General features: G+C 44.1%; 1 pseudogene; it reads right to left on the bottom strand.

Annotated features, from left to right (window-relative positions):
- Positions 1 to 3025: 3025 nt before the first annotated feature.
- LOC132515572 (protein FAM136A-like) lies at positions 3026 to 3481 on the bottom strand (annotated as a pseudogene).
- Positions 3482 to 11741: the final 8260 nt, after the last annotated feature.

The raw sequence follows: 11741 nt of genomic DNA, 5'->3' as shown, positions 1-11741 counted from the left end.
GTTCACATATAGCCAGGAATTGTGCCATTCCCACCAGCTAGAGTGGAAAATATCACTGAGTAGCATAGTCAAAAGGGTTTTGCCTCAGTAGTGGGGAAAATTATCTCTAGACTAAATGTTACTCTGGTCCTGTCAAACAAGTTTAAAAGCAAGACTTTTGAAAGAGTCAAATTAGTCCCAAGTAACTTAACCATATCCAGAGCAAAGCTAAAGAATATTTATAGGAATACAAAAATTATTCAGCATCCAACAAGGTAAAATTCACAATGTCTGACATCCAATAATAAAGTACCAGGCGTGTAAATAAACAGGGAAATACTACTTATAAGGAAGAGAAAAATCAACCAAAACCACCCAGAAGGACTTCCCTGGTGGTCCAGTGGTTAAGACTCCACACTTTCAGTGCAGGCGTTGCAGGTTTGATCTCTGGTTGGGGAGCTAAGATCCCACAAGCCATGCGGTGAGGCCAAAAAAAACAAAAACAAAACCACCCAGAAACGACACATGATAGAAATAAGAGACAAAGACATTAAAACACCTACTATAACTGAATCCCCTATGTTCAAGAAGCTAGGAGAAAGATTAAGCATGTTAAGTAGAGTCATGGAAGTTATAAAAAAGACCCAAATCGAATTTCAAGAGATGAGTACTATATGTCAATTATATCTCGATAAAACTGGAAGAAAAAAACGTTTCTAGAGATGAAAATTACGAAGTTTGGGTTGAAAAATACACTGAATGGGATTAATGACAGTTTTGATGTTGCAGAAGGAAAGATTTGTGAACTTAAAGACATAGCTATAGAAACTAACCAAAATAAAACATAGAAAGAAAAAAAAAGGACTGTAACAAATGAAATGAGCATCAATAAGCTGTGGGATAACTTTAAAGCAGCCTAAGATATGTACATTAGGAGGGAAAAGAGAGGAGGAGGGACAGAAAACAATTTGAAGAAATGTCTGAAAAGTTTCCAAATCTGATGAAAACTATAAACTCACAGATCCAAGAAACTCAATAAAACACAAACATAAGAACCGTAAAGAAAAATACACCAAGACACATCCTATCAAACTGCTTAAGACAAGCGATAAAGAGAAAATCTTAATAGCCGCCAGAGTAAGAAGACGCACTGCATGCAGAGGAAGAAGAATAATGACAGCCAGTTTTGTATTTGGAAACAATGCAAGCTAAAAGGCAACAGATCTTCAAAGACATGTAAGGTACTGAAAGAAAACTCTGCCAATCTAAGTTTGATAACTTAGATAAAGTGGACAAATTCTTTGAAAGATGTAAACTACCAAAGTCCATTCAAGAAGTAATAGATAATCTGAACAACTCTACAAGTTTTAAATAAATGGAATTTGTAGTTAAAAACCTTTCCACAAAGAAAACTCCAGATCCAAATGGCTTCATTGAGGGATTCTTCCAAACATATAAAGAAGAAATAATACAAATTCTACACAAAATCTTCCATAATACTGAAGAGGAGGGAATACTTCCCGATTCATTTTATGAGGCCAGCAAATTGAATTCAACAATATATAAACAGGATACTACATGATGGTCAAAAGAATAATACATCCCAGCAGTGTAATCAACATAATTCATCATATTAACAGACTGAGAAAGAAAAGCCTTGTGATCATCTTAACATGCAGGAAAAAAAACATTTTACAAAAGCCAACATCCATTCTTTTTTTTTCTTTGAAGAAAAATTAAGTCTTATGTATTTTTAAAACCAAACCACTAGGAAAATATATCACAGTCTTGAAACAGCAAACAGACAGGCTATATTATCATTTCAAGTAATAAGTTGGTAAAAACACAAGGTCCTTAATAAAACGATAAGGTGTCAGAACTGGGGCAGAACAATGCAGGTCGCAGAAGTGGTATTTGGTAACGGAGGGCTGTCCTGTTTTTTGCTCTAAAGGAGTCACAGCTTGCCCCTGAGTTGCTTACTTTTTCTCCTTTGACCTTCGTGTTGCCAAGGGATTGTTTCAACAGAGCTCTGTTATCACGGGGGCAAAGTAAGCAATACTGGGTTTAGGCTTTCATTCTATTTTGTTTTATGAAAACCAAATTTTTCCAAAGCCAGTACTTCATAAGTCTCTTAATTAAGCAGCTAACAATTCCTCTTTCACTGTTCATTCTTGAATACTGGCATATAGCACAATCAAAATGCCCTTTCCCTTCAAGGGTGAGTGTCACTGCAAGATTGTCTTGTCACTCGCTGACTGTGCTGCCGACAGTCTCAGGGCTCATCATGGCTGCCAGTCAGAGGGAAGGTTTGCTTCCCCTACCAGTGTGATAGTGCTTCGTATATTTTTGCAGGGTTTCCAGGCTGAAAGATATCATGTGTGAGAATTTTAAGAAATGCACCTCCACAGCCTGACGGCCAGAAATGAGTATCTGCAAGGACCCTTTCAAAGTTTTTATCCAAACTACCTCTCCCAACTCTACATCTTAAAAGTAACTTCATGCCCTTGTATGTAAAACAAAACCACGCAAAACAAATCCCCAGAGGCCCCCTTTCCCCTTCTAAATTAGTGACCTCATGGATTTTGTTTTATTTCCAGTTTGTGGGAAACGTTGTAGTGATCCCTCTGGTAAACAGGAGGTTGGCAACAAACAGAAACACCTCTCCTCACACTCCACCAGCTCATAAGCAGGTCAGATGAACCTGCCAGCCTGTTGGTATCTGTGTACTAAGAGAATCTGGTACCTTGGAGGGCTCTGGTTTGGTACAAGGGAGGCTCCCTGTTGCCAGGAAAAGCACTTGCCACGTGAAATTCAGGCTCATAAAAACTCTCCTGTGCTATCTCTGACCCAAAGTTTAGCACCAGTTTTTTTCACTTTCTAGGATTCAAACACAAAGGAACCAGTGTCCAGAGGCAAGTGATATAGGGCTTAAACTTGCTGCCGTCCTTAATTTCCTCATTCATAAACTTTCCTTAGAAAACCCAAATCCCCATTTCTCTTTTTAAATAGACTCCTGCCTTCAGCCCTGATGGCCAATAGCAGACATCTATTTCCCAATGGATGAAAGAGACTCCTTCATCTTCTTGGTCATGGTTGGGATGAGGTTCATGTGGTCATCTACACACGTGGTCACGCAACTCTCCAGCTGCCGCTTCACCTGAAGCTCTTTACTCCCCGCATCAACTGAATCTTTGGCTTTGTCGTTGCAATGCATAGTGCACCGGGCCAGGCGGTCCTGGAACTTCTCCAACTCGCTGGTCACCAGGGCCTGGGCTTGAGCCAGAGGGGCATGGCAGCGCTCAATGCACTGGTGCACTTGCTACATGGACGCCTGGCTGTCCTCACAACAGCCGGCGCTGCACCGGAACATGAGACCCTGCATCTTCCGGATATTCTCTCTCTCCAGACCCTTCACCATAGAGTCCACCGCCTCCCGCACCCGGAGCTGCTGCAGCTCCGCCTTGGTGACACGGCGCTGCTCCGTGCCGCGCCGGGCCCACATGGACTCCCGGGCACGAGCCCGCCCCGTCGCCGCCTCTTCCCCCAACATCCATTCTTGATTAAAACTCTCAATGCTCTAGAAATAGTAGTTCCTCAACTTGATAAAGGGCATTTATGAAAAACCTACAATTTCTATCATACTTCATGGTAAAAGATTGAATTCTTTCCCTTAAGATCAGAATCAAAGTAGAGATGTTTGCACGCATCACTTTTATTGAACATTATACTAGAGATTCTTGCCAGTGCTACTGGAAAAAACAACTGAGTTTAGTAAGGTTTGACACAAGGTTAATATGAAAGATCCATTTTATTTCTGTTTATTAGCAACAAATAATCAGAAATTAAAACTTAAAACATTATTTACAATATAATAAAATATATGAAATACTTGGAGATGAATCTGACAAAAGATGCGTAAGACCTATACACTGAATGCTGCAATGCATTGCTAAGAGGAATTAAAGAAGACCTAAATAAATGGGAAGTTATGTCATGGTCTTAGATTACAGGACTCAATATTGTTAAATGTCAATTCACCCAAAATTCATCTATAGACTCAACACAATCCTAATGAAAACCCTAGCAGGTTGTGTGTGTGTGTGTGTGTGTGTGTGTGTGTGTGTGTGTGTGTAGAAATTGACAAGCTAATTCTGAAGTTTATATAAAAATACAGAGGACATAAACTAGCAAAAACAACTTTGAAAAAGAAGAGGAATGTTGGAGGATTTACTATAAAGCTACAGTAAACTAGACAGTGTGGTATTGGTTTCAAGAGAGACAAATAGATCAGTGGGACAGAATAGAGATTCCAGAAATAGAGCCACACTTAGACAATTGGTTTTTGAAAAGATATGAAGGCAATTCAGTTGAGAAAGGATTATCTTTTCAAGAAATAATACTAGAACAACTGGATGTCCATAGGCAAAAAACAAGAACAAAAATAAGACTCAAAATGAATCACAGACTTAAATGTAAGACATAAAACTATAAAACTTCTAGAAGAAAACATAGAAGAAATATTTTGTGTGTCTTGGATTAGGCAATGATTTCTTGTATACAATACTGAAATTTTTAAAGATTGGATATAACACACAAGAAAAAATGGATAAATTGGATTTCATCAACATTAAGAAAAATCTGTTCTTTGAAATACACTGTTACAATAATGAAAAGACAAGCCACAGACTGGGAGAAAGTATCTGTAAATCACATATCTAATAAAGGACTTTTTTTTTTTTTTTTGCGGTACGCGGGCCTCTCACCATTGTGGCCTCTCCCGTTGCGGAGCACAGGCTCTGGACGCGCAGGCTCAGCGGCCATGGCTCATGGGCCCAGCCACTCCGCGGCATGTGGGATCTTCCCGGACCGGGGCTCGAACCCGTGTCCCCTGCATCGGCAGGCGGACTCTCAACCACTGCGCCACCAGGGAAGCCCCTAATAAAGAACTTTTATCCAGAATATAAAGAACTCTGAAAACTCAATAATAATTTAAAAAACCCCATAGCTCCCCACCAAATGGGTAAAAGATTTGCACAGACACTTCACCAAAGAATACACGTGGTTGGCCAGCAAGCATGTAAAAAGATGTTCGACATCGTTAGTCGTCATTAAAATGCAAATTAAAACCACAGTAAGATACTATAGTGCACCTATTGTAACATCTAAGGCCATTCAGAGTGCTGGTGAGGATGTGGAGCAAGTAAACCTTTCTTATGCTGCTGGGGAAATTGTCAAATGTACAACTATTTTGGAAAACAGTTTAGCAGTTTCTTAAAAAGTTAAACATACACCTACGACGTAACTCAGCCATTCCACTCCAAGGTACTTAAGAGAAATAAAACCATCGTTGCATAAGGATTTGTACACACATGTTCATTGCTGCTTTATTTATAATATCCCAAATTGGAAATAACTCAAAAGTCCCAAATCAACAGGTAAATGGATAAACAAAATGTAGTATATCTCTACAATGGAATACTACTCAGCAATAAAAAGAAGAAGCTATTTATATATGCAGCAACACAGCTGAATCTCAGAATAACTATGCTGAGTGAAGGAAGATAGACAAAGAGTACTTACTGTTATGATTCCACTCAAATAAAATTCTAGAAAATGAAACTAATCTATAGTGACAGAAAGCAGGTCAGTGCTTTCCTGAGGATGGGGTGGGGCAGGGAGTGGAGGGAAGGAGGGAGAAATTACAAAGAGGCACAGGGAAACTTTTGGGGTGATGTTCATTATCTGTACAGTGGTGATGATTTCACAGGTGTATATATGTCAAAACTTATCAAAGTTGCTCACTTTAATTTTTTTTATATAAATTTATTTATTTTTGGCTGTATTGGGTCTTTGTTGCTGCGCGCGGGCTTTCTCTAGTTGCGACTAGTGGGAGCTACTCTTCGTTGTGGTGCGTGGGCTTCTCATTGTGGTGGCTTCTCTTGTTGCGGAGCTTGGGCTCTAGACGCGCGGACTTCAGTAGCTGTGGCACGTGGGATCTAGAGCACAGGCTCAGTAGTTGTGGCGCAGGGGCTTAGTTGCTCCGCAGCACGTAGGATCTTCCGGGACCAGGGCTCGAACCCATGTCCCCTGCATCGGCAGGCGGATTCTTAACCACTGCGTCACCAAGGAAGCCCCAAATTGCTCACTTTAAACATGAGCGGTTTATTACATGCCACTTATACTTCGATAAAGCTGTTAAAAAGAATCCCAGAAGAAAAGTGTGGGAAGCAAGAGGTGATGATGAACAAAGAAATTGGCAAACATGTTAGTGAATCTAAATGAGCAATAATGATAATAATTATAAAATGGATTGAAAACATCTGATTTTGTATTGGTTGGTAGAAGGCAAGGGATTTTTACTCAACTCTCAATTTTAAGTGTGCATTATGTATACTTCACTTCCATGCTAGCGGAGAGAACAAAGAAAGGGGATTTTTGAAAAATCAGTTCAAAAGAAGATGTGAAATAAGAAAAATGAAGTAAAGAAAAAGCAGGAAGTGACTGAAGTCACAGGAAAGGAGGTAGGAATAGTTTAATGCACTTCCTTAAAAATTCTTGTGGGAGTCCAGGAAGGCTTCCTGGAAAGGAGGACATTTATTTAAGATGGTGTTTTAAAGAATGAGCAGAAATATTATAATACATAGAGAGGGTTGCATAGCAAATGCACAGGGAGGTAAAAAGACATGCTAGAGGGACTAAAAAAAAAAAAAAAATTCTAGAGTCAGCACATAGGCTGTGACCCTGGGGGAGGGCTGGAGGGGATGGGCAGGAGGCTGCAAACATGGTTTGGGGCCACTCACTGAGGGCCTTGAATGAGGGCAGTGAGGGACCACAGAAAGATTTTCCAATCAGAGGTGACTCTGGTTGGAGGGGTGTTTTTGATGCATCCCTTGAGGGCGGTATAGAGAATGAACTATCGTGGCAGTACTGGAGGCAGGGAGGGTGGTGAGGACAGTTGAGGGGAGACCATGGGGACAGAGGGAAGAGGTCATTTCTCATTCCCCTACAACTCAGCTTCCTGGTCACCATCAGTGACAGGCCTTTCGGTACAAAGATGTCTCCAGGGAGCTGTGACTTCCAGGCTCACAGATGAGACTACGTTGAAGAGGATTGTTCTCCCAGCAAATCAGTGGCAGCACCATATCTGTGGAAACATGCTGTTTAAAAGTGACCTAACTTCTGGGAATTCCCTGGCGGTCCAGTGGTTAGGACTCAGCGCTTTCACTGCTGTGTCCTGGGTTCAATCCCTTGTCAGGGAACTAAGATCTCACAAGCCATGTGGTGTGGCCAGAAAAAAAGTGACCTAACTTCTGACCTCCAGATCTGCCTTATGAAGTGAGCACAGCCAGCAAAGAGTCCTGGCCTTGAGTCTGAAGGCCTGCATTCTGGTGTCTGAGTCAGCACTGGCTCACTGTCTAACCTCGGCCAAGTCCCTTGCCCTCTCTGAACACCACCTAATCGATCAACTCCTGCCTCAAAGTGAGGGTGTTAGACCAGCAGGCCCTCCTTTGACCTTCACAATGGGCCAGCAGATCTGGCCCCGGTTCTGTCTCTCCTTAATGTCCCAGCCCAGTAGCATGCCCTCCTAGTAGGGTCATACCCAATCCCACCACTGGGTTCTACCTCTTGGAGAAGGAAGACCCTCTGATTTCTTCCTTTCCTAAAATGAAAATAGCATTACTCTTTTCATTATAACAATGACATGGGTTCATTGTTTAAAATTTAAGCCATAAGAGAAGTATAAAGGAGAAAGTAAAATTCAAGTGCAATTCTATTACACAAAGGTAGTCACCATTAAGATCTTGACAGCAATCTTCCAGACAATTCCCTCTGTTCACACACACACACACACACACACACACACACACACACACATACACACTTTAAATACCCACACACATAACTATGTGTAAATGAGCTCATAGTATTGATATTTTAACTATGCTGCAATCTAATCTAAAAAATCTAATTTTTTTCATTTAATAATATGTCTTGGAATCTATGTAAAAAATATTGTTATTAAAGTTTTTAAAAATGTTGATTACATACTCACATACAAATATACCATTATATTTATGCAAATGCATAAATGTGATCAGCCGGAACATGGGCAAACCGTAGTCACCTCTTTAGTTTTTGTGAATCCCTATTTTTCTCTGTCAACGAATGGACCATGAACGCTACTACAATGAACATCTTTAAACATATGCCCTTTTGCATTTTTAGGAGAAATATTCAGATGTGGAATTGTTGGGTCCAAAATGTGAACATTAAAGTTTTTTACGTATATTGCTCATCTATCCTCCAAAAATTAGTACCAGTTCTCTCTTCTCCCAACAATATGAGTGCCCATTTCTCAACACCCATCTTTTTTTGGTAGGTGGCAGTTTTCGTAAGCAATTGAACTTACATACGAGGCTTGCCTTGGTCAAAAACCTTTTTTAAAAGAAGGCATTATCTATTTCTAATCTAATAGGTGAACATGTCACTTCATTGTTTTTATTTTCATGCCTTGGGTTATTAGTGAAGTTGATCATCTGCTTATTAACTAGTTGGATGGTTTCTTTTGTGAAATGGCCTGTTTATGTCCTTTATCCATTTTTCTGTTGGGTTTGTCTCTTATTGTTTTTTAAGAGCTCTTTATATATTAGGGATTTAACCTCAGACCACCTGGTTTTTCAGGGTCCCTAGAGTTGGGCAACATGGTCCCCTGCAGTCAGATTCCCAAGAGACTGGAGCAATTCTGCCTCTGGTCAGCGGAGGGCAGCAGTGGGCAAGATTCACTTCCAGTCTGCGCGCATGTGCGCGCGCGCGCGCACACACACACACACACACACACACACACACACACACACACACACACACACACACACACACACACACACACACACACACACACACACACGCTCTCACACACCACGAAGACCCTTCCAGAGAGCTTCTTGGTCCACTGACTCTTAAGGGCCCCCCAACACAGATTATTTCCCCTCAGTCTCTGGAGACAGCTGTGAACACTGAAGGGAATCAGGCTGTAAAGACTGGAGTTCCAAATCCATCTCTGTCACCTCCCAGCTGTAGGTTGGGTGCAGACTTTGCGACCTCCCTACCTCGGTTTCCTCATCTGTAAAATGGGTCCAGTGATATCCACCTTCCCAGGGTGTGGTGAAGGAACAGCGAACAGAGGAATGTTGTAGTCTGGCACGCATAGGTGCTGGGAGATTACAGCCCAGCCCACCCAGCCCACTCCCCCCACCTCCCCCCACCCCCACGCCGGGCCCATTCACTCTCTGGCTGAACAAAGGGAATCACTGCCTCCTGCTTCTTCCCAAGCCTGCCCCATGTTTGATCAGTTCTGTGTCTAAGGAAGATGCCTCGTGGGCTGGCTGTGTGGAGACAGACTGCAGGAGAAGAGACCAGTGAGGAGGGGGAGAGCTAATGAGGACCCACCCCAGGGCAGTGGGGAGACTTGTGGGCGGGAGGGACCAGTGAGAGAGAGGCAGAAAAGGTCAGCGCCTGGCAACCCGTGAGATGCGCTGGCCAGAGGAGGGGTGGGGTGGTGGCTCCCAGGTGTTCTACCTGAGGGACTGCAGCGACGGCTGGGGGAGGTGCGGTTTGGTCATAGAGGAGGAGAGTTCGGCTTGCATTGTGCTGAGTTTGAGGTGCTAGAGAGACTTCCAGGACCACCCCCTCAAGCAGTGGGAAATCATGGCTCTAGCCTCTCCCCTCCTCCCTGCCTTACCTCCCGACCCCTCAGGCCTGCAAAATCTGGGTTCATCCCTGTTCTAGATCTAATTCAGGCCAAGGGAGGGAATCATCTCCTTCCTTGCTTCCTTTCCCGTCTCTCCCCTCCCCTTGCTCTCCCAGCTCCCTCTAGGTCCCAGGTGTGGGGAGAGGGACAAGAGGGAGACCTTTATTTGACCCAGGGTCCCGTACCACTCCCTTATGCTAGGAACAAGGCAGGGCCCAAGGGGCCCCCGACTCAGGAGGGGAAACCAGAAAAATGGGTTTCTGATGGGAACAACTGTGGCCTGGAGCTGGGATGAATCATCAGAGTCATTAGGCAGAGAAGGCAGTGAGCTGGAGAGGGCTGGACCCAGGCCCCTAAGCGGCAGGCTTCTGGGGGAGGAGAGGTGGGCAGGTAAGAGGCAATGAGGTGCTGGGACTCTACAACAGTGGCAGGGTTAGAGGGGGTCTCTTCAATCTCCAGCCTGGTCCCACGGCTGAGACAGGAATTACAGACTCTTATTCCTTTGTTTCTATTAATGACGATGGCAATAGCATCATTTATAGATTGCTTACTATGTGCCCAGCCTCCTTAAACTCTTTCCAAACGTTATTTTATTTAATCCTTGCTTACCTTATTGTCAATCTCCATTTTACAGATGAGGTCACCGGAGCTCAGAGAGGTTAAACCATTTGCCCCAGGTCACAAGTGCAGAGTCAGGGAGTTAGGGCACAGCCCTCTGTTTGACCCCAGAGGCAAAGAACTCCTCTCCTCTTTCCCCACCACCCTCCACAGTGATGGCTGGACTGTGTCCTGCACCCATCAAGATCAGTGGGTTCCCACCTGGGTCCCAGGCACGCAGAGTCCTCGGAGCTATCATCAAGGTGGAGATGCCCAGAGGGTGATGGGTACGTTTGTCCACCATTAGGTCACACTAGGCACGGTTTCCCTAAAGCCAAAGGATTTTGAGCATGTTTTTAAAATATGTGGACTTGGCGCAGAGGAAAGGATGAAGCTGGTTGGTGCTACCTGGGGACTGTGGTAAGGGCCCCCACAAGATTGGCAGGGCCAGGGTCATCTGAAGAAGGGTGCTGGAGGCTCTTTGGGGCTCCTTAAAGCTGCACTGTCTGTGGTTCTGGGAGGAAGGGGCAGGGGCGTGTGCATGTGGAGGGGGGTCCTGGCCGGCAGCCCCTGCTATGTGGAGGGGGAAGGCCTGTGCTCCTCTCCTCTCCAGCCTGAGGTAGGCAGTGGGTGGTGGGCGTGGCTTCCAGAATCCTATCAATGCCTCAGGAACGCATGTGGCTTTAGCAAACCCCAGCTGCAGGCAGAGGAGTGGGGTACAAGCCAGGGCTTGTCCTGGCTTAGGGTGGGGACCCTGGAGAGTGTCCCCACCAGGCAGGCTTGGCCTGAGGCCAGGTTTGGGGTGGGGCTGACCAAGCAAGCTGTGCAGTGAGCATCAGGCATCCCTGCCTGCTGCCCCTAGCTGGCTTCCATCCCCTGCTGCCAGGCTCCAATCCAGCTTCACATCTCCCCACCCATTTCTCTAAAATCAAACCCAGGGTGGGTGCTACAGCCTTTGCTATGTCCTCATTTATCAAACCACAGAGTACCTGAACTGTACCAGGCATTTCTCTTCAAGATCTTATTTAATCCTCATAACCTATCGAATTATACGTTTTTAATCATTAGATGAGGAAAAATAAGCCTCAGAGAGGTTAAGTGACTTGTCCAAGGCCATACAGCTACTAAACGTCAGAGCCTTGTGGCGTCCAGGTGTCTGACTCCAAAGCCGATTCACTTTTAATTTTACTAACCTAGGGGTTCAGAGGGAATAGAAGGTGGTGCTTACCCTTGAGGGGTGTCTCGTTTGTTCCTAGAGGGATGAACAGATAGGTAAGTGATCTCACACCGTGTGAGTGATCAGACAGTAGAATACAGAGGTAGGAGCACAGGCGGTGGGATGGCTGCATTTTCTCCTGCTGTGGACAGTTTCCTCAGTGAGAGGGGCATGGCTGCAGTCACTCAAAGCTTAAATCAT

This window comes from Lagenorhynchus albirostris, chromosome 2 (genome assembly GCF_949774975.1).
Source record: "Lagenorhynchus albirostris chromosome 2, mLagAlb1.1, whole genome shotgun sequence".
Classification (NCBI taxonomy): domain Eukaryota; kingdom Metazoa; phylum Chordata; class Mammalia; order Artiodactyla; family Delphinidae; genus Lagenorhynchus; species Lagenorhynchus albirostris.
Note: the sequence above shows the minus strand (reverse complement) of the source record. Positions and strands in the feature narration are given on the sequence as shown.